This window comes from Hordeum vulgare, chromosome 1H, assembly GCF_904849725.1.
Source record: "Hordeum vulgare subsp. vulgare chromosome 1H, MorexV3_pseudomolecules_assembly, whole genome shotgun sequence".
NCBI classification, from domain to species: domain Eukaryota; kingdom Viridiplantae; phylum Streptophyta; class Magnoliopsida; order Poales; family Poaceae; genus Hordeum; species Hordeum vulgare.
Genome location: NC_058518.1, coordinates 49,651,239 through 49,670,066, shown reverse-complemented (window position 1 = coordinate 49,670,066; position 18,828 = coordinate 49,651,239).

Sequence of the window (18,828 nt, the reverse complement as noted above, 5' to 3'; positions counted from 1 at the left end):
AAGCTGACCGGCGAACCTGCAGCAAAATGCGGCCAAATCGGCCTTAAGCCCTTCTGCAAGATTAACCCGGCACCCAAGGTAACCAAAGCTAACTCGCCCTCAACTTTTTATTCCATCTGTTTTACTGCCATCATGACTTCATGCCATATCCCTCTCCAGAAAGGCGACAAGTTCTGGTCTAGGAGACCTAAGAAACAAGCCATGAAGAGTGCTAAGCCGCCTTCCAAGAAAAACAAAGGCAAAGGTAAATCGGCTGCGGCCGAGCCGTCTGAAGTCGACGAATCTCAAGCTGGCGACGCACTCTCAGAGGTACCAATCCGTCTTCATTTCCACTCGCCACTTATCACCTTTTAACTTTTATTTATCTCTCGCTCCTCTTATAATAGAATGAAGATAACGAAAGCCAGGAAGACTCTGTCGAGGTAATTTCCGTCTCCTCCGATTCATCTCCTTCTCCACCTAAGCCGGCCCGGCGAATATGTGGGAAAGTACCTCTCTCACATCCAAATGCCCATTTGGACCCAAATTTCTTACTGAAGAAAACGCAGCACGCCTCGAGACGGAAAACGCGAAGTCATTCTGGCGACCTGACACCTGGCTTGCCAACAACGAACAAAAGAAAACCAAGCGAGGTACCTCCTTCTTTTTTTATTTGAGCAACCATTGTTCGTGCTGCTTTGGATCACAGTCATAACCCGCCAGTATTATCGATGTACAAATTCTGCAGGATTCTCCCCCTACTTCTGCCGACTCAGTGATGTCGACCCTTCCACCAATGATCCGAGTCCCGGGGTAAGTTCCTTGTCCTGATCCTTGAGAAACGCACTCTTTTTAATTTTTTAACACACCTATCTCTTTCATTAGGGCGCAAGCCAAAAAGAGGAAGACCAGTGGATCAATCCCTGACGCCACTTCTGAGCTTCCAAGGAAAGCTACTCCGACTCAAGAAGATCCGAGTCAAAATGAGCCAACAATTCAAGCAAACCCTCCTGAGTCGCCCAAAGGATCAACGGATGTCCCTAGATCACCGTTCCTAATGGCGACAGCTGATGACCCAGATGTTGTAGTCATTACTGGTTTTGGTTTCTCCAAGCCGGCAGCGACAATCCTCTCCAAACATATAGCATCCCCTTCTCCATCAATTCCCGAGTCTGGGCCTTCCAAAACGAAACTTTCTGACTATGCAAGTCTGGAGTTTAAAGAACTCTGTTCTGGCTTCGCAAGTCGCCTGGAAGCGAGTTATGAGATGGAAAAGAATCTGCTAAAGATGTTAAATAACAAGCATGAGGTAAACTTTATACTCTATATTATTCCCAGCAACCCCCAAGGGCTGGGTCATCAGTAAAACGATGAGCCGGGTCTTTTTTTTTAAAGCTTCGCGACCAGCAACCCCCAAGGGCCGGGTCATCAGTAAAATGATGAGCCGGGTATTTTAAAAAAGCTTCGCGACCAGCAACCCCCAAGGGCCGGGTCATCAGTAAAATGATGAGCCGGGTCTCGATTTCTGTATAATTTCCCTTGAGAAATTATACATTAGCCCCCAAGTGTCAGGGGTATTGCCTTGCAATAATTCTGAAACTTGTCTTTGTTTTAAATTTTGAACAGGAAAGCCTTCCCAGACCGAACTGGCCCTGGGCGACTTAAGGAAAAACTTGGCTGACCAACAAGATGCCCGAACTCAATCGGAAGACAAATATAAGTTGGCTCTGGTTGAACTAGAAAAGCTCAAAGCCGAGTTAGAAAAAACTCAGGCTGACCACAGCGCGGCTTTGACGAGAGCCGAAAAAGCAGAAGCAAAGCTGGCAACTGTGCAGCAGGAGCTATCCGGCTTAAAGCGCCATATTTCCAACATGACACAAGCCATCTTTGGTAAGCTTTACCTAACTCTCCAATCTTATCCTCTTCCTTGGGCAAATTCCTTAATGTTTAACTTACCGGTTATTCAATCCCAGGCTCGAGAGTCGCCAATCTGCAAGACGACTGCGTGTTGATGCTGAAGGCGATCTATACACTGACGGAACAACTGTACACAGGCAGTGTGCTGACCGTCAAAGCCGAGATAGGTGCAAAGGAGCCCATAACTTCCATCAAGAAGGTGCTTGGATATCTATCCACACTTCCTCCCCAGATCGGCGAGTTAACCCGATCAGCCGCCCGGAAGGGTGTCCTCACGGCTCTGAGTCGTTGCTTGGCGTATGCTCCAGAAATTAATTTGGAAGAAGTAGCTGCCGGCTTCCCTCAGCTTAAAGATGACGGCTCGGAGTTCGTGGAAGAAGACTACCAGAAGGTTGTCAAGGATTCTCGGCTGGCCGCCACTCAACTCGCCGCCAGCCTTGACTTGACAAAATATCAGGCGGCTTACGATGATAAGAATAAGAAAATCAGCCCGCCAACCTTCGTGGTGACCAACCTTATCCCTCGGCGACCCAAGAATCCCTTCGACTGGGAAACAAACCTGGCATCAATCTTAACCGATGAAGACGATTTTGCCTCTTTGTCCAGATGCAATTGGGTCTTGGGCGATTTACAAATCGAAGCTGGTCAGAGCTCACGACAGGACTTAGCGGAATAGATTTTCCTTGAATTTGGCCCAAGAGCCATGTAATAGTCAGTACTATCTTTTGATGACATCTTCTGCAAAAAAAACCTTATACCGCTTTTGATGCGGTTTAAAATATTTTGTTAATATTTATTCAGAATCGCCTGTAACGCTCAATCCGCCAAGGATGAAAACCTTGAACACATTATCTGTGAAAATAAAAGAACTACAAATAGTTTCAACGAATAAGCAGTGAGGATAAAAATCTCCAAGGTCAAATCATAACACGAGTAATTTTGTCGGCTCATACGGTCGCGACAGGGGGAGGCGAGTCAGAAAGCTCGTGCACCCACCCTTAATGCAGGTTTCGTCGGCTCATAATGTCGCGACAGGGGGAGGCGAGTTAGAAAGCTCATGCACCCACCCTTAATGCAGGTTTCGTCGGCTCATACGGTCGCGACAGGGGGAGGCGAGTCAGAAAGCTCGTGCACCCACCCTTAATGCAGGTTTCGTCGGCTCATACAGTCGCAACAGGGGGAGGCGAGTCAGAAAGCTCGTGCACCCACCCTTAATGCAGGTTTCGTCGGCTCATACGGTCGCGACAGGGGGAGGCGAGTCAGAAAGCTCGTGCACCCACCCTTAATGCAGGTTTCGTCGGCTCATACGGTCGCGACAGGGGGAGGCGAGTCAGAAAGCTCGTGCACCCACCCTTAATGCAGGTTTCGTCGGCTCATACGGTCGCGACAGGGGGAGGCGAGTCAGAAAGCTCGTGCACCCACCCTTAATGCAGGTTTCGTCGGCTCATACGGTCGCGACAGGGGGAGGCGAGTCAGAAAGCTCGTGCACCCACCCTTAATGCAGGTTTTGTCGGCTCATACGGTCGCGACAGGGGGAGGCGAGTCAGAAAGCTCGTGCACCCACCCTTAATGCAGGTTTCGTCGGCTCATACGGTCGCGACAGGGGGAGGCGAGTCAGAAAGCTCGTGCACCCACCCTTAATGCAGGTTTCGTCGGCTCATACGGTCGCGACAGGGGGAGGCGAGTCAGAAAGCTCGTGCACCCACCCTTAATGCAGGTTTCGTCGGCTCATACGGTCGCGACAGGGGGAGACGAGTCAAAAAGCTCGTGCACCCACCCTTAATGCATGTTCTGTCGGCTCATAAGGTCGCAACAGGATGTCATGAAATTGCTCTCTCTTTTTTTTTAAAGAAGAAGCCCCCAAGTCAGGGAAACATTATATTATTCCATAATGAAACTGAAAAACTTACAAAGCATGGAGTTTTAAGAACTCAAGTGTAGTAAGGCCGCAAATGGGCAATATTCCAAGGGCGAGTTGACTCAGCCCCCGTAGTCGGTCGATCAGGCCGAAGATCCATCAAGTAGTAAGAGCCATTGCGGAGGTTCTTGCTGACAACGAAAGGCCCCTCCCAAGGGGGCGAAAGCTTGTGCATGCCTGCCCGATCTTGTATCAGTCGAAGCACCAAATCGCCTTCCTGGAAAGTCCGACTCTTCACCCGGCGACTATGATAACGCCGCAGATCTTGCTGATAGATCGCCGAACGAGCCGCTGCTAAGTCACGTGCCTCTTCCAAGGCATCCAAAGAGTCCTGACGCGCCAGCTCGTTGTCTCGCTCCACATATGCGGCGACTCTAAGAGAATCATGCCTTATGTCGGTAGGGAGGACGGCTTCTGCTCCATAGACCAAAAAGAAAGGGGTGAACCCCGTAGACCGATTCGGGGTGGTCCGGATGCTCCATAATACCAAAGGTAACTCCTCCACCCAACAACCTGGAGTTCTTTTCAGGGGAATTATGAGCCGAGGTTTGATCCCTCGCAAGACTTCCTGATTCGCCCGCTCGGCCTGCCCGTTTGATTGCGGGTGAGCAACTGCAGAGATATCAAGCCGGATATGTTCACGGCGACAGAAATCCAGCATCGCTCCTTGGGACAAGTTAGTACCATTGTCCGTGATGATACTGTGTGGATATCCAAAACAGAAAATCAGCTTCTTCAGAAATTTGACCGCAATCTACGCATCGCAAGCCCCCACAGGTTCCGCCTCAATCCATTTAGTGAATTTATCAACCGCCACCAATAAGTGAGTTTTCTTGTTGGAGGACATCTTAAAGGGACCGACCATGTCCAGCCCCCAGACCGCGAAAGGCCAAGTAATGGGGATCATCCTCAATTCTTGAGCCGGCACATGAGCCTGTCTCCCATATCGTTGGCACCCCTCACACCGCCGTACTATATCTTCTGCATCTGCGTGAGCCGTCAACCAGAAGAAACCGTGTCGAAAGGCTTTTGATACCAAAGAACGTGACCCGGCGTGATGTCCGCAGTCTCCAGAATGGATGTCATTTAGGATTATGCATCCTTCCTCGGAAGAAACGCACCGCTGAAAGACCCCCGAAGCACTTCATTTATATAGCTCGCCATTAATGATAACCATGGACTTGCTACGCCGAACAATCTGGCGAGCCAAAACTTCGTCAGTGGGTAACTCGCCACGAGAAAGATAAGCTAGATAAGGAAAAGCCCAATCCGGAGGGACATGGAGAGCCTCCACAAGCTGAGACTCGGGATCTGGTATCGCCAATTCCTCCTTCGTGGGTACAGTCACGGACGGCTTATGCAGGACATCCAAGAAAACATTAGGGGGGAACGGTTTTCTCTGTGAGCCGAGTCGCGAGAGGGCATCAGCTGCTTCGTTGAGTCGCCGATCAACATGATCAACCTGGTACCCATGAAAATAGCCCGCCACGTCAGATACAGCTCGCCTGTAAGCCGCCATCATAGGATCTCGAGAGTCCCAGGTGCCCGAAACCTGTTGCGCCACCAAATCTGAATCCCCAAAACATCTGACTCGGGTTAGGTTCATCTCTTTTGCCAGTCGCAAACCGTGAAGCAGAGCTTCATACTCTGCCGCATTATTTGTGCAAGGGAACATGAGCCGGAGGACGTAGCAGAACTTATCTCCTTGAGGGGATATCAACACCACACCCGCCCCCGAGCCCTCCAACTGCCTGGATCCATCAAAATAAATAGTCCAATAGGTAAGGTCAGGCCGATCTTCCGGAGCCTGAAGCTCCGTCCAATCATTGACGAAATCAACTAGTGCCTGGGACTTGATGGCCGTGCGGGGGGTATACTGTATGTGATGTGACCCAAGTTCTATTGCCCATTTGGCGATTCGCCCTGTTGCCTCGCAGTTTTGGATGACGTCACCGAGGGGTGCGGAACTGACCACGGTGATCGGGTGTTCCTGAAAATAATGTTTAAGCTTTCAACTCGCCATCAACACCCCATAGACCAGTTTCTGCCAATGTGGGTATCGTTGTTTGGAAAGGGTTAACACCTCACTGATAAAGTACATCGGGCGTTGTACCGGGTATTCCTTTCCTTCCTCCTTTCTTTCGACGACCACAGCCACGCTGACCGCTTTGGAATTCGCGGCGATATACAGGAGCATAGGCTCCTTTTCAGTCGGGGCCGCCAGGACCGGCAGGTTAACCAATTGATGTTTCAAGGCCTGAAATGCCTCGTCAGCCTCCTCTGTCCACACGAATCGGTCGGACTTTCTCAACAATTGATAAAGAGGTATCGCCTTTTCTCCGAGGCGGCTCACGAAACGACTGAGAGCCGCAATACGACCCGCCAATCGCTGAACTTGGTTAACATTCGTCGGCTTGCCGAGGGAAGTAACCGCTTCAATTTTGTCCGGGTTAGCCTCGATGCCGCGCTCCGATACCAAGAAACCCAGTAGTTTTCCCGCAGGTACGCCAAAAACGCACTTGGTAGGATTTAGCTTCATCTGATATACCCGTAAATTATCAAAGGTTTCCTTAAGGTCTTCCAGAAGTGTCTCCTCCCGGCGGGTCTTGATCACAATGTCGTCAACATAGGCATGGACGTTGCGGCCAATTTGGCTATGAAGACAATTCTAGATGCAGCGTTGGTAAGTCGCCCCTGCGCTCTTGAGCCCGAACGGCATGGACACATAGCAAAAGGCCCCGAAGGGGGTTACGAAGGCGGTCTTCTCCTGATCTTCCACAACCATTTTGATCTGATGATAACCTGAATAAGCGTCCAAAAAGCACAATCATTCGCATCCCGCCACCGAGTCAATGATTTGGTCGATGCGGGGAAGAGCGAAAGGTTCCTTGGGACAAGCTCTGTTAAGGTCAGTATAGTCAATACACATACGGAACGTGCCGTTCTTCTTGAGTACTAACACCGGGTTAGCTAGCCATTTGGGGTGAAAGACTTCCAAAATGAACCCGACGGCTAAAAGACGGGCGACTTCCTCTCCAATCACCTTCCGTCGCTCCTCGTTAAACCTGCGAAGGTATTGTTGGACAGGTTTGCATTTTGGGTCAATATTAAGATGGTGCTCAGCGAATTCTCTCGGTACACCCGGCATGTCAGAGGGCTTCCATGCGAAGATGTCCCGATTCTCACGGATGAATTCGATGAGCGCGCTTTCCTATTTAGGGTCCAGACCCGTTCCAATGGTAAACTGCTTGGATGAATCGCCAGGGACGAAGTCGACTGTCTTCGTGTCATCCGTTGGTTTGAACTTGAGGGGCGACTCGGAATCTGTAGTCGGCTTCTTGAGCGGTGACATGTCTGCCGGGTCAACATTGGCCTGGTGGTTTTTGAGCTCTTCCGCCGCGCAGGCGACTTCCGCATAGGCCGCGTCTCCTTCCTCACACTCCTTTGCAATTCTTCTATCTCCGTCAATCGTGATGGGCCCTTTAGGACCAGGCATTTTGAGCTTGAGGTAGACGTAGCACGGGCGGGCCATGAAGCGAGCGTAAGCCGGTCGCCCGAACAGCGCATGGTACGGGCTTTTTAGTTTGACCACCTCGAAGACCAGAGACTCCGACCTGTAATTCTGCGCAGTTCCAAACGCTACTGAGAGCTTGACCCGGCCTATGGGATAAGCCGATTTGCCCGGGACGATGCCGTGGAAGACCATGGTTGAAGGCATCAAGTCTTTTTCTAATAGATTCATCCTCCGGAAGGTGTCGAAGTATAGGATATTAATGCTGCTGCCGCCATCCATTAGTACTTTCGATAGAGTGTAACCCGCCACTTGGGGAGCCACGACCAATGCCAGGTCGCCCGGGTTATCTATTCTCGGCGAGTGATCCTCTCTGCTCCATGTTATGGTCTGTTCGGACCAGTGGAGATATCTGGGAACTGCCGGCTCAATTACGCTGTACGCCCGGTGATTTACCTTTTTATCACGTCTGCAAGCATTAGTGGTGAAAACATGATATTTCCCATTACTTAGCTGTTTAGGATTGTTGCGGAAGCCCCCATGGTCATCCTGGTCCTGCGGAGCCCCCTGTGGGGGCGGCTGCTGGAAAACTCCCGGCGGGTTGTACCGCCGTTGGTGGTGTACCGGGTACTGGCCGCCGCCTGGCTGCGGGCCCCCCTGTGGCTCTTGTTCAGGAAAGCCGCCGAAGGGGTTGTGCCTTTGGTTGGGCGCGGCGAGGTGGTCCTGGCGACGGTTTGGATCTTCACTTTCGCTCTTCTTGATTGCCTCGGCCCGAAATTCTCGCATCACGAAGCAGTTCTCCCAAGAGTGGCCCGCCGGGCCGTCGGCCGTGGCGTGGTGCGGGCAAGGGCCTTTGAGTAGCTCTTCGTAGTTACGCGGTCTTTTCCCACTGAAGCCTCGATTCTTCTTTTTACCGTCATTGGCGTTGGTGTTGGCAACTAGATCCGAGGGCTCCTCATGTGGCCTACGCTTGTCGTTGGTCCCCTGGTTGTGTCGGTTGCGGCCTTGGAGGCGGGTGTGGTTTTTGGTTGAATCGCCCTTCTTGGGCGAGTTACTCTTACCATCCTCGCCGGGATCCTTGGTATCATCGGCCTCGGCGTACCTAGTGAGGGTATCCATCAACTCGCCCATATCCTGAACTTTCCGTTTGAGTCGCCCCAGTTTCTGGACCAGCGGTTCATAGTGGCAGTTGTGCTCGAGGATAAGCACAGCTTGCGCTGCCGTGATGCCATCCGATGAATGGATAATTTCCGCGACTCGCCGCGACCAATGGTGCGCCGACTCATCCGGGCGTTGCACGCAGTGTTGCAAGTCGACGATTGTCATCGGCCGTTTACAGGTTCCCCGGAAGTTTTTGATGAAACGCTCCTTCAACTCGGCCCAGGACTGGATAGAATTGGGGGGTAAGTTTTTCAACCAAGTGTGTGTCGATCCCTCGAGCATCATGGTGAAATATCTGGCGCAAACCGCCTCGTTTACGTCGAGCATGTCCATGGCGATCTCATAGCCCTCGATCCAAGATGTTGGTTCGAGATCTGGTGTGTAGTTAGGCACCTTTCTCGGTCCTTTGAAATCCTTGGGCATTCTTTCGTTTCGAAGGGCCAGGGACAAGCAGGGCACCCCAACTCGCCCTCCGGTCCCCGCGGGAGGAGTCTGAGCCTCTTGAATGTTGGGTGGACCTCTGCCCGGCGGGTCCCGCTCGGGCGGGTTGTCCTGCGGGAGGTGTCGCGGGGCACTGTTTACGGCTGGCTGATCCTCCGGCCAACCCCTGGTATAGCTCGCCTGGGGGGTGGAGTGCAATCGCTCGGGGCTGTGTGAGAACTGCGCGTTTTGGACCACCGCCGTTTTCAACATCTCGATGGCGTTCCTTGCTTCGATCTCAGCTGGGGTGTTGTCGTGGATCGGGAGAGACTCCAGATGGCGAGTTGCGGCAAGCACGTTATCCACCGGGTTAGAGAAGTGGCCTCGAGGGGTACGGAAACGAGGAATTTGACCCTCAGTCGGCTGAATCGGCGGGTTAGGAGGGCGGCCCAGCCCTCCTGCTGGGGCGGCTCCTACCCCGGGCGTTTGGGGAGTGTCGAACAGGCGAGTCGGATTGAGATCATGGGGCAGGCGTCCCTGGTGTCTCCGCTGATGGACGGCGTCGGATGCGCGCTGCTGTCTTTTAAGCCGCCAATTGTCGGTGTTCAACCGCATCCTTTCGGCCGTAATCTGGGCTTGTCAAGTTTCCATCCTGGCGGACTCCGTCTCAGCATCCCGATGGGCCTTTGCCACTGCCTCCCTCAGTTTTGCTAACTCCGCATTTATCTCTTCTTGGTTCTCTGGCGTGAGGGGGGTTGACATTAGTCTTGTGATTTCCGCCGCTAAATCCACCAGGACTGCTGACGCACTTCTGGACGTCCCGCCGGTTCCATCGCCACCGGCGGGATTCTGTGCGGGTTGAGTCGCCCCGGCCATGTAGATGGCGATCTGGCGGCGGGTTCGATCGAGGATTTCCGGATCCATGGCCAATGACAAGCCCCCGAGACCGTCTCTGTGGAGGGACTGGATGGAATCTGAATCGCCCATGGATGATTCGTCGTCAGAGTTGATGGGGGTAACCTCCTGAGCCGCCGCGTGCTCTGGCTCCTCCGACCCCTACGTGAAACCCACAAAGACCGGATGGGTCAGATTCCGGGTTACGACTGGATGAACGTACCTGGCCGGCTCGACGATGTCGGAGGAGATGTCCGGCTCAGGAACAGACGACCCGATCATGCCGATGAAGACGTTGATCTTGCCGAAGGGGACCCTGTAGCCTGATTCGAGAGAATTCGCTTCAGGTCCCCATCGCCGGTTGTCGATGTAGGCTATGTCGCGTCGGCTCCAAGTCATGAGCGCCGCCGCATAACTCCCAGACCCTGGTAGGGCTCCCTTTGAGAACTCAACTCCACCGTGCGCAGGCCCCACGGTGGGCGCCAACTGTCGTGGTTTTGTCACGGCAGATGTCCTCGTGAAAGGACTTAGTACTGGAGCCATCGCACCTTGGTGGCGACTCAAAGGGGTTAAGCGGGAGAGACACGGCGATTTACCCAGGTTCGGCCCCTCGCGTGGAGGTGATAGCCTACGTCCTGCTTGACGTGTATTGATGTGGATTCGATTACAAGAAAGGCGTAACTCGCCTTACCTAGCACTCGATGATTTCTAACCTACCTCTCCCCCTCCAGACTCGCCTTTATATATAGGTCGAAGCCTTAGGGTTTACAAGAGTCCCTTCCTCTTTACAAATCGTGATCACCGCGGTCTCTAAGTCGCCGTCTTGCAAAACCCAAAGACCTTCCATAAATCATAATCATCCTGCGACTTTGAACCGCCCAGGCTGAGGCCCAACTAGCCATAAAGGATGAATCGCCTTACTAGTAACCCGGCCCATATGTGGCGAGTCACTTAACAGGCAATATCCCCAACACTTGCCTCAAGCAAGCATCTCAACGGCTACATATCGGCTTGATGACGTCCCAATGACCTTGAAGAGAATAAAAGGTGTGTGGCGTCCTGTTGGGATACTTTGCCATCATGCGGAAAAATTGATCCTCGATTCTTTGCAAATACTGCTTTATAGTTTGGTTGGTGCCTGTGCACGCATCAAGAGACACGGACTCCCAAGCCTTGATAAAAAAATCTTCCCATGGAGTGTAGTTTGTTGATGGCTTTGTTAATTTAAGGCTGGATTCTTTTTGAACCCATCATCTAAAACAAAAACGTACATCATCTTATTCCATAGCAAGAAAAGCTTCCGATCATTTTCTCCGAGCTGTCACCGTAGCTTTCACAAACGGCTGTGGATGTTCTAGATGCACATGTAAATAAACAGCGGAGGCGGTAGAAAAAGGCAAAAGCGTGACAGAAACGGCCGAAACCAAATCGCCAGGTAACCCGATTTCCTTCTTAAACCGTCAACATCGACGCGGCATTATCTAAAGAGAAAAAGGCGACAAGGCACAACCCACGGTTTTCCTCTAGCGGATGCTGCCATTTGCCATCTGATATTTTTTAGAGCGCTCTTGATTGACGATGTCGAGCTCGAACTCCCCATCAGCGATGAATCCAATCAATGTGCTGCCGGCTTCAACGTCGGACAGCTCCGTTTTATATGGCAATTATACAAGAAATGATATATTTGTTCTTTATTTCTATATAAATGATGGTACATAGGTCATTCTAAAAAAAATATGAGCAGACAAACATTTCTAAATATTGGTTGCTAATATGAATCACACATTTTTTTTTTAGGAACAGTCAGAAGCACTGCCTTTTCCTTATAAAAAAGACAGCGAAAAAACGTAATTTACAGAGTGTCGAACGTTTTTAAAAAAGTCACAAAAATTGTAAAAAGACCAATCTAAAAACTAGTTTAGCCAATGCGTGTGATTGGCAGGCTGCCAGCAAACGCCAAGTCACACTCATTAATTTCGTCTCGGGCAAGTGCTACCACCTTGCGGTGCGTCAGCCGATGTTCAATGAACATATGTCTATTTCGCTTCTTTCACATCGATCATAGCCTATAGATGATTCTTTCATTGCGCCTCTTGCGCACCTTTTTAGAATATGGTTTCAGTGTCTTATCACATCAGTCGGACACGTTTCTTAGCTCTGGGAGGAAGCCCGAGATTAAAACGCCTTCATTTGTCCATGTGTTCACCTAGTTCCATACCGTGGCCATGAAGGGACAATTGTTGTGAAGGTGAGTTGTTGTTTCTGACTGCTAAAGACATAGCAGACACCTAAGGTCATGAGGCCAGTACTATATATGTAAAACAAAACAAAATATTGTACTCATTCTTGCGTGGGGCGTTGCCAGCACTTCTAACGCTGTATCTGATTACGGTTTTAGTGTCTCATCGGATGTTCACGGTGATCTTCGACACGGTAGATTGAATCGATGGGTGACGTTGAGAACGTTGTTGCACGACCTCAATGGTTGGCCTTATTGTGATATGTTCAGTTTTTATTGGTTGCTTCCGGGCACCTTATTTTTATGGAAAATATCCTATACATTTTATGTCATGTACAATGGTTGATAAGATAGTTTTATCTTAAGTCTTGCATGTAATTTAAAGATGATAAAAAATATGTCTTACAATAGGTTATCTCTTAGCTTTATCTTCAATAACTAGCTATTTCTAAAAACGTGGCGAGATGTATTATGCTAAGAGATCATCTCTTGTCTTTTTTATGAGTTTTTTATCCTCCATCTCATCATTTATCCTACATGACACTCCTAAGATATTACCATTGTACATGCCTTTATAATTAGAAATGTAGGTAGTACATGTCTAGAATGATGTTTTTTACCTTTTTAGTAGTAACGTAAAGAAATACAAAATATGCATTGAATTTTCATCAATGCACCAGTCGGTCGCGACAACCGCGACGCCTCACGGCGCCGCTCACCTTCCTTGAGGCGTCAGTCAGGTATGTTCCTACCCGTCCCCGCCTCACTTCAATTCTCGGGTGAAAACCCCACCTTTGTTGGGCGGCGGCGATGTCCCTACCCGTGTTTCCTTCTTCAAGGAGTCGCATTGAAAGCAAGGTGGGTGGTATGTTGGTAGTGCACCAGTTCGAGGGCGATAAAAGTGGTAGTGTGCTTCTTGAGGATGCAACGTATTCCACAATTTGATGTCATGTTGTTTGGTTACTCTCTATCCGTCTTACGTGAGCCATGTCCGGTGCCGATGATCCAGACTGGGAGGGGATAGGGTTCCCCTCCTCTAGCGGCTCTACATCAACACACTGTGGGAGCCAAAGCTACTCTTTTGATCTTGCCACCGTCCGGTATTCCTCACTTCCCAGGTTGTGTGCTATTGCTTTATGTGCAATTCGGCAACTTTCTATTTCGTGGTTGGTCCAAGGGATTTGGTGGTGCTCTGCTCTAGTTAGCTAGCCGACGGCAAGTCGGGCATGCCTGGTTGCACTCCCATGTCTGCCTTGAGTGACTTTTATCCAGGTTCTGGGAGAATGTTTCCATCTATCGATGGTGTGACGCCTTTCGAGCCAAGCGAGGAGCTAGTGGCCTTCTTCGGTGATGGAACTGGATGGATGGACACGAGAGCCCCAGTTGCCTTGGCAATGGCAAACGTTTCTTCGACGACGTATATTCCTCTCCTTCCAGTCATCTTCAATTTTCTAGTAATTTGTTCGCACAAGAGGACCTTTATAACTTCAAGCAATGTACTTCATGTTTTATCTGTTAGCTTGTTATATGTAAAGGCTTGTTGAGCAGTTGGGAAGGAAGGGGGCGCTAAAACCAAACTTTCTAGTGGCTATGTATCACTATTTATGAAGGTGGAAATGCATTTCGGCTCCTGGGAGCATATGCTCCTGGGACCAAAAAAATGTTTGAAATGAAAAAAATCAAAAGAAAAATTATTGATGTACTTAGTTACATTCAAATGCTACCTGCAAATTTTGAAATAAAAAGGTTAAATATTTTGGTTTGTGTAAAAAAAATTGAACACCAAAAGTTACCTCAAAATGTCACCCTAAATTTGTTTTTTTTTTGTCGACAAAACACTGTTGCTCTTTTATCGTACAAAAATTGACATGCATGTTTACGACACTAATGCAATCATCTAAAAAAATCAGAATTAAAAATATTTACTATTTCTTTAAAGGTTATTGTTCATCCAGGTGCACAAATGCACGCGAGAGCCAAAACGCCTCCCCATTTAAGAGATGCTTTCCAGCTTCTATGTATCTTTGTCATTTTTTATTCTATTATAATCGTTGTAATCCTAAACTGTACTTTCGATTGATTGATGGCTTTGTTAATTTAAAATCATACTCTTCTTAAACCCATCATCATCTAAAACAAAAAGGTACACCATCTTAGGAATCGTTTCCCACCCGCGCGCCGGTCGAACCAACGAGCCGGTCGCCCCTCGCGCGCGCGGGCCCTTGCAACATTTTCCCCACCCGCGCGCTTCTCTGGTCAATGGATGCAGCATTTTCCGTATAAATATGTTGCAACCAACGTTATTTTTGTTGCAAGCGTTTTTTAACTATTTTTTTGGCCCAATAAAAAAACTGCATATACGTTTGGTTGCAACTCCAGTTCGTCGAATTTTTTGTTACAATCGATGTTTTTTTACTTTTGCTATAACCGTGTTAATTTTTGCTACAACCGGCATCATGTTTTGCTGCAACCGTTCACTAAAAAAGTTGCATACACGTCAGGTAAATATTTGTTACAACCGGCATTTGACTTTTGCTACCACGTACCATCAGCTTTTTTTTTTGCTACGATCACGTAAATATTTTTTTGGCTACAAAGTTTGTTTTTTGTTGTAACCGGTGAAAAAAATACAGCATAGCATCGAAATTTTGTTGCATAGGGGAAAAAATATTGCATGTGGATCCAACGGTGCGGACGACACGGGGTTGGTGGATCCTGCGGCTCGCGCGCGGCCGGCCGAAAGTTTGAACCGACGCACCGGCGCAGATCATCCCCCCCCCCACCCCACCGCCACCAACCCCCCCCCCCCCCTGGTGGACCACACATCTGTAAAATATACTCCTGTAAAATAAAAACGGATGGACCACACGTTGGCGCTTGGTATGTCGTTTTTAGACTATAAATTTTACACCGGTTGTGTTATTTACACCTGTAACAGGTCTGTATCCGTTATAGACCACTGCTCGTCGTTTTCCCCACCACCCTCTTGCTCAAGACCTGGATCAAGTTGGCGCCGTGGATCTGGTCAGCGGAGGCAAGTCCCGCGAAGACGGCGAGCGGCTGGCCGGCATCGGGCGGCGCATCGGCGTCGGCGAGCACGTTGCCGCCGCCGATCTGGTCAGCGAAGGCGAGCCCCGCGAAGACGACGAGCAGCTGTCCGGCATCGGGCGACGCGTCGGCGTCGGCGTCGGCGAGGCCGTTGGTGCTGCGGATCTGGTCAGCGGATGCGAGCCCCGCGAAGACGACGAGCAGCTGGCCGGCATCGGGCGGCGCGTCGGCGTCGGCGTCGGCGAGCCCGTTGGCGCTGCGGATCTGGTACGTGGAGGCGAGCCCCGCGAAGACGACGAGCAGCTAGCCGGCATCGGGCGACGCGTCGGCGTCGGCGAGCCAGTTGGCGCCGCGGATCTGGTACGCGGAGGCGGATCCCGTTGGCGCCTGTGCTCCTGGTCACCGCCATCGTCGCGTTGGGCGTGGGCTTGTCCATGGTCCATGCGCGCGCGAGGTGGCGGGAGCTGCTCAATGGGACCTCAACTGCGTGGCGGTGCGTGTGCTGGTGTGGGTGTGTGGCCGCCGCTTGCTAGGCAAGCAGTCGGAGACAGGAGAACCGGCGAGCGGGCATGTGACCCAGAGAGAGCACATGGGGCTGCCTGCCTGCGGGAGACTGACGCGTGATGGCAGGGAAGGGGAGATGGATGGAGACGAATTTGATCGGATTACAAGCGAAAAATATTATCGGTTGTATATTACTAGACACTGGTAATATACAGCTGTAACTATTTACATTTGTAAAATTTCACCGACAAGTCAAACGCGGCCTAACCCGATTTCCTTCCTTAAGCCGTCAACGTCGACGCGGCATTATCCAAAGAGAAGAAAAGGCGACGAGGCACACACAGCCCACGGTTTCCCCCCCAGCGGATGCTGCCATTTGCCACCTGATATTTGTATAGAGCGCCCTTGATCGACGATGTCGAGCTCGGGCTCCCTCCCCATCGGCGATGGATCCAATCGGCGTGCCGCCAGGAACGGCTTCAGCGTCGGACAGCTCCGTGGTTTGACCCGTCGTGGTGACGGTGGGCCAGGCCGCACGTGTTGCTGCCTTCCAGGCCTCGCCAGCCACGTCTCCTCCAGGCCCGCCACATTGATTGCTTGGCGGGGCCTTCGCGTCGGGGGATTCATCTCGGCTCTCTCGCTCCCGTTTCCATCGCCGGGGCGGGCGGGGGCAAGTTTGCTGCCCGCGCCACGCGTGCCCGTCCACCATGTGGCAAAAGGAAAAACCAATGCTCCAATATGCTTTTGAAAGTAGCATTTTTTGAGTATTTTTTAACCACGCCTTTTAAGAGTGTGATTTCATAACGAATTTTTGTAGGCACTTAAATTTTTTGTCAATGCTTGTTAAAAAAATTGTTTAATTCATCCGACTGATCGCCACTTCAGCCACCTCCTTCATCGTACACGTGTGAAGGGAAAGGTCCCACCAGCGTCTTATCTCTTGGCAAAATTTCTTATCCAATCGTCGCGTCCGTCGCATCTTCATCCCTTTCCTCGCATCCCCGCTATCTTCGATGCGTACTCTTTCGCTATATACGCGGAAAGTTGATAACTCCCTAGCCGCCTACATCGCCCAGTCACCTAGCTCCATCGACGATGAGTTTTTCTCTGTTGCAATGTCGATCTGGAGATACTGCAAGACAGTGTCACCGCGACACAGCATATAATGCAGTGGGGGCCGCACAAATGCACTGTTGTCGACGACTCCTGGTGCTGCATTGTAGCGGTCGTCGACGGCTCCTCGGAGTTGCAATGCAGCGCCCGCCGGCAGCTCTGGTGTTGAGATGCGGGGCTGCAATGGAGCGCTCGTCGGAGGCTCCGATGATGCAATGCAGCGGTCCTCGTCGGCTCTCGAAGCTCCGGTACAACACTCGTCGGCGGCTTTAGGGTTGCAATGGAGCGCTCGCGCGGAGGCTCCAATGCTGCGATGCAGGTCATCGTCGTTTCTCGGAGCTCCGATGCAGCACTAGCCAGCAGCTCCGGCCTCCGGGGCTGCAATGGAGCGCTCGGGCGGAGGCTCCAATGCTACAATGGAGGTCGTAGTCGCTTCTCGGAGCTCCGATGCAGCACTCGCCCACGGTACCAAGGTTGCACTGTAATGGAGTGCTCGCCGGCTCCGACGTCAATGTAGCAAGCTCGCGATTGGTGGCCACCCGGTTTTTGAGAGCTGCGCTGGCACCACCACCGTGCTTGTGGTTTTTTGCTTTGCACATCATGTGTGACACATGGGAGAATAAACTAGCAATATTCGCGCTTGCGTGTTGATCAAATCAGATGTCACGCTGTATCAGACCACAACGACAGAAGACCGATTTCTCTGGAAATCAGTCGGTTGATTTGTAGCAGTGACCCAAAAAATCAGATATTATTCAATTTTTTTATTTTACTGTCCACCGAACGCCAGAAAATCGTCTCATTTGGGTCCATTATAATTTGACGACTGCTACGAATCAGGCGGATGATTTCTCCTGAAAATCATCCGCCTAGCCAACCATTCTATCTGGTGTAGTGGATGCCCGATCTGGCGCACCATCAGAGCCGTCGGGTGCTATCCGGATGGCAATATCGACCGCAGTACCTAACAACAACACCACAGTGAGCTCCATTGCAACCCCCGACGGCGAGACAAAGCTGCAATGCATCATCGCCGGCACCGGTGAAGCTCCATTGCAGCACCGGAGCTCCACTGGATCCTCATGACCCCGGCGATGCGCCGACGAAGCTCCATTGCAGCACTATTGACGCTCGCAGCCCCACCGACGCTTCATTGCAACCCCGAGCAACACTTTATTGCAGCCCCACAAGACACGGCGAAGCTCAATTGCATCACCACCGGCGCTCCATTGCATCACCATCACCGCCGATGGAACTTCATTGCAGCGCTATCACCGACGCGTCGGCGTTCCATTGCAGCACGAGAGCGACGAGGTGCTATGACGCAGCACGACGGCGAAGGGAAGCTGCATCGCAGCACGGCGACGGCGGAAAGCTGCATCGCAGCGACGGACTGCCGGCTTACATCAGCATCGGTTGCGTTCACAGCAGCCGGCTGGGCCTGAGGAAGCGGTGGATAGGGCCTAAGGAAACGGTCGTCGCGGTGGTCGCAACAGAGAATGGAGAGGTGGGAAAAGATGGGAATGAGGGAGACCGTGTGGAGGAGAAAGGGGGTGAAGAGATAAGGCCGGCTGGGGCTAAGGAAGGGATGGATGTGGCCTAGGGGCACGTGTCAAACGCTGCGCGCGGTTTATGTCTCGTGATAATCAATCGGTTGATTTTGATGCTTTTCGTTATAATTTGCCATTCTTTGTTATCAGTGCAGCCACTTCTTGCTTTTTATCTATAACGAAATTCACCCCTGCGTATAGCCTGCGAGCATTTTTTTTCCTACGGGGATGCAATTTGTGAGCATGTTAGGATATGCGGTTACATCTTTCATAGATCGCCCTGTAAGAATGGTCCTTCAATTTGCTTCTACTGGCCTCGATGGACATCTAGAGTATGCAGTTCATACAAACAAGTGTAACGCCACTCCTGCTGATACTATACAAACGATTCTATCTTTTCAACGTTCCGGATTAAATCTAGGCACCACTTTTACTATCCTTTGAAATGTTTGGAAAGCTAGGAACGATGTCCGTTTCAAGAAGAAAAGGTGGAGCCCCATGCAGGTCATCAAATGCCACCAAAGCTTTGCTTAATGCAGGTTCAATGAAAGAGAAAGCGGAGGGGAACATGAAC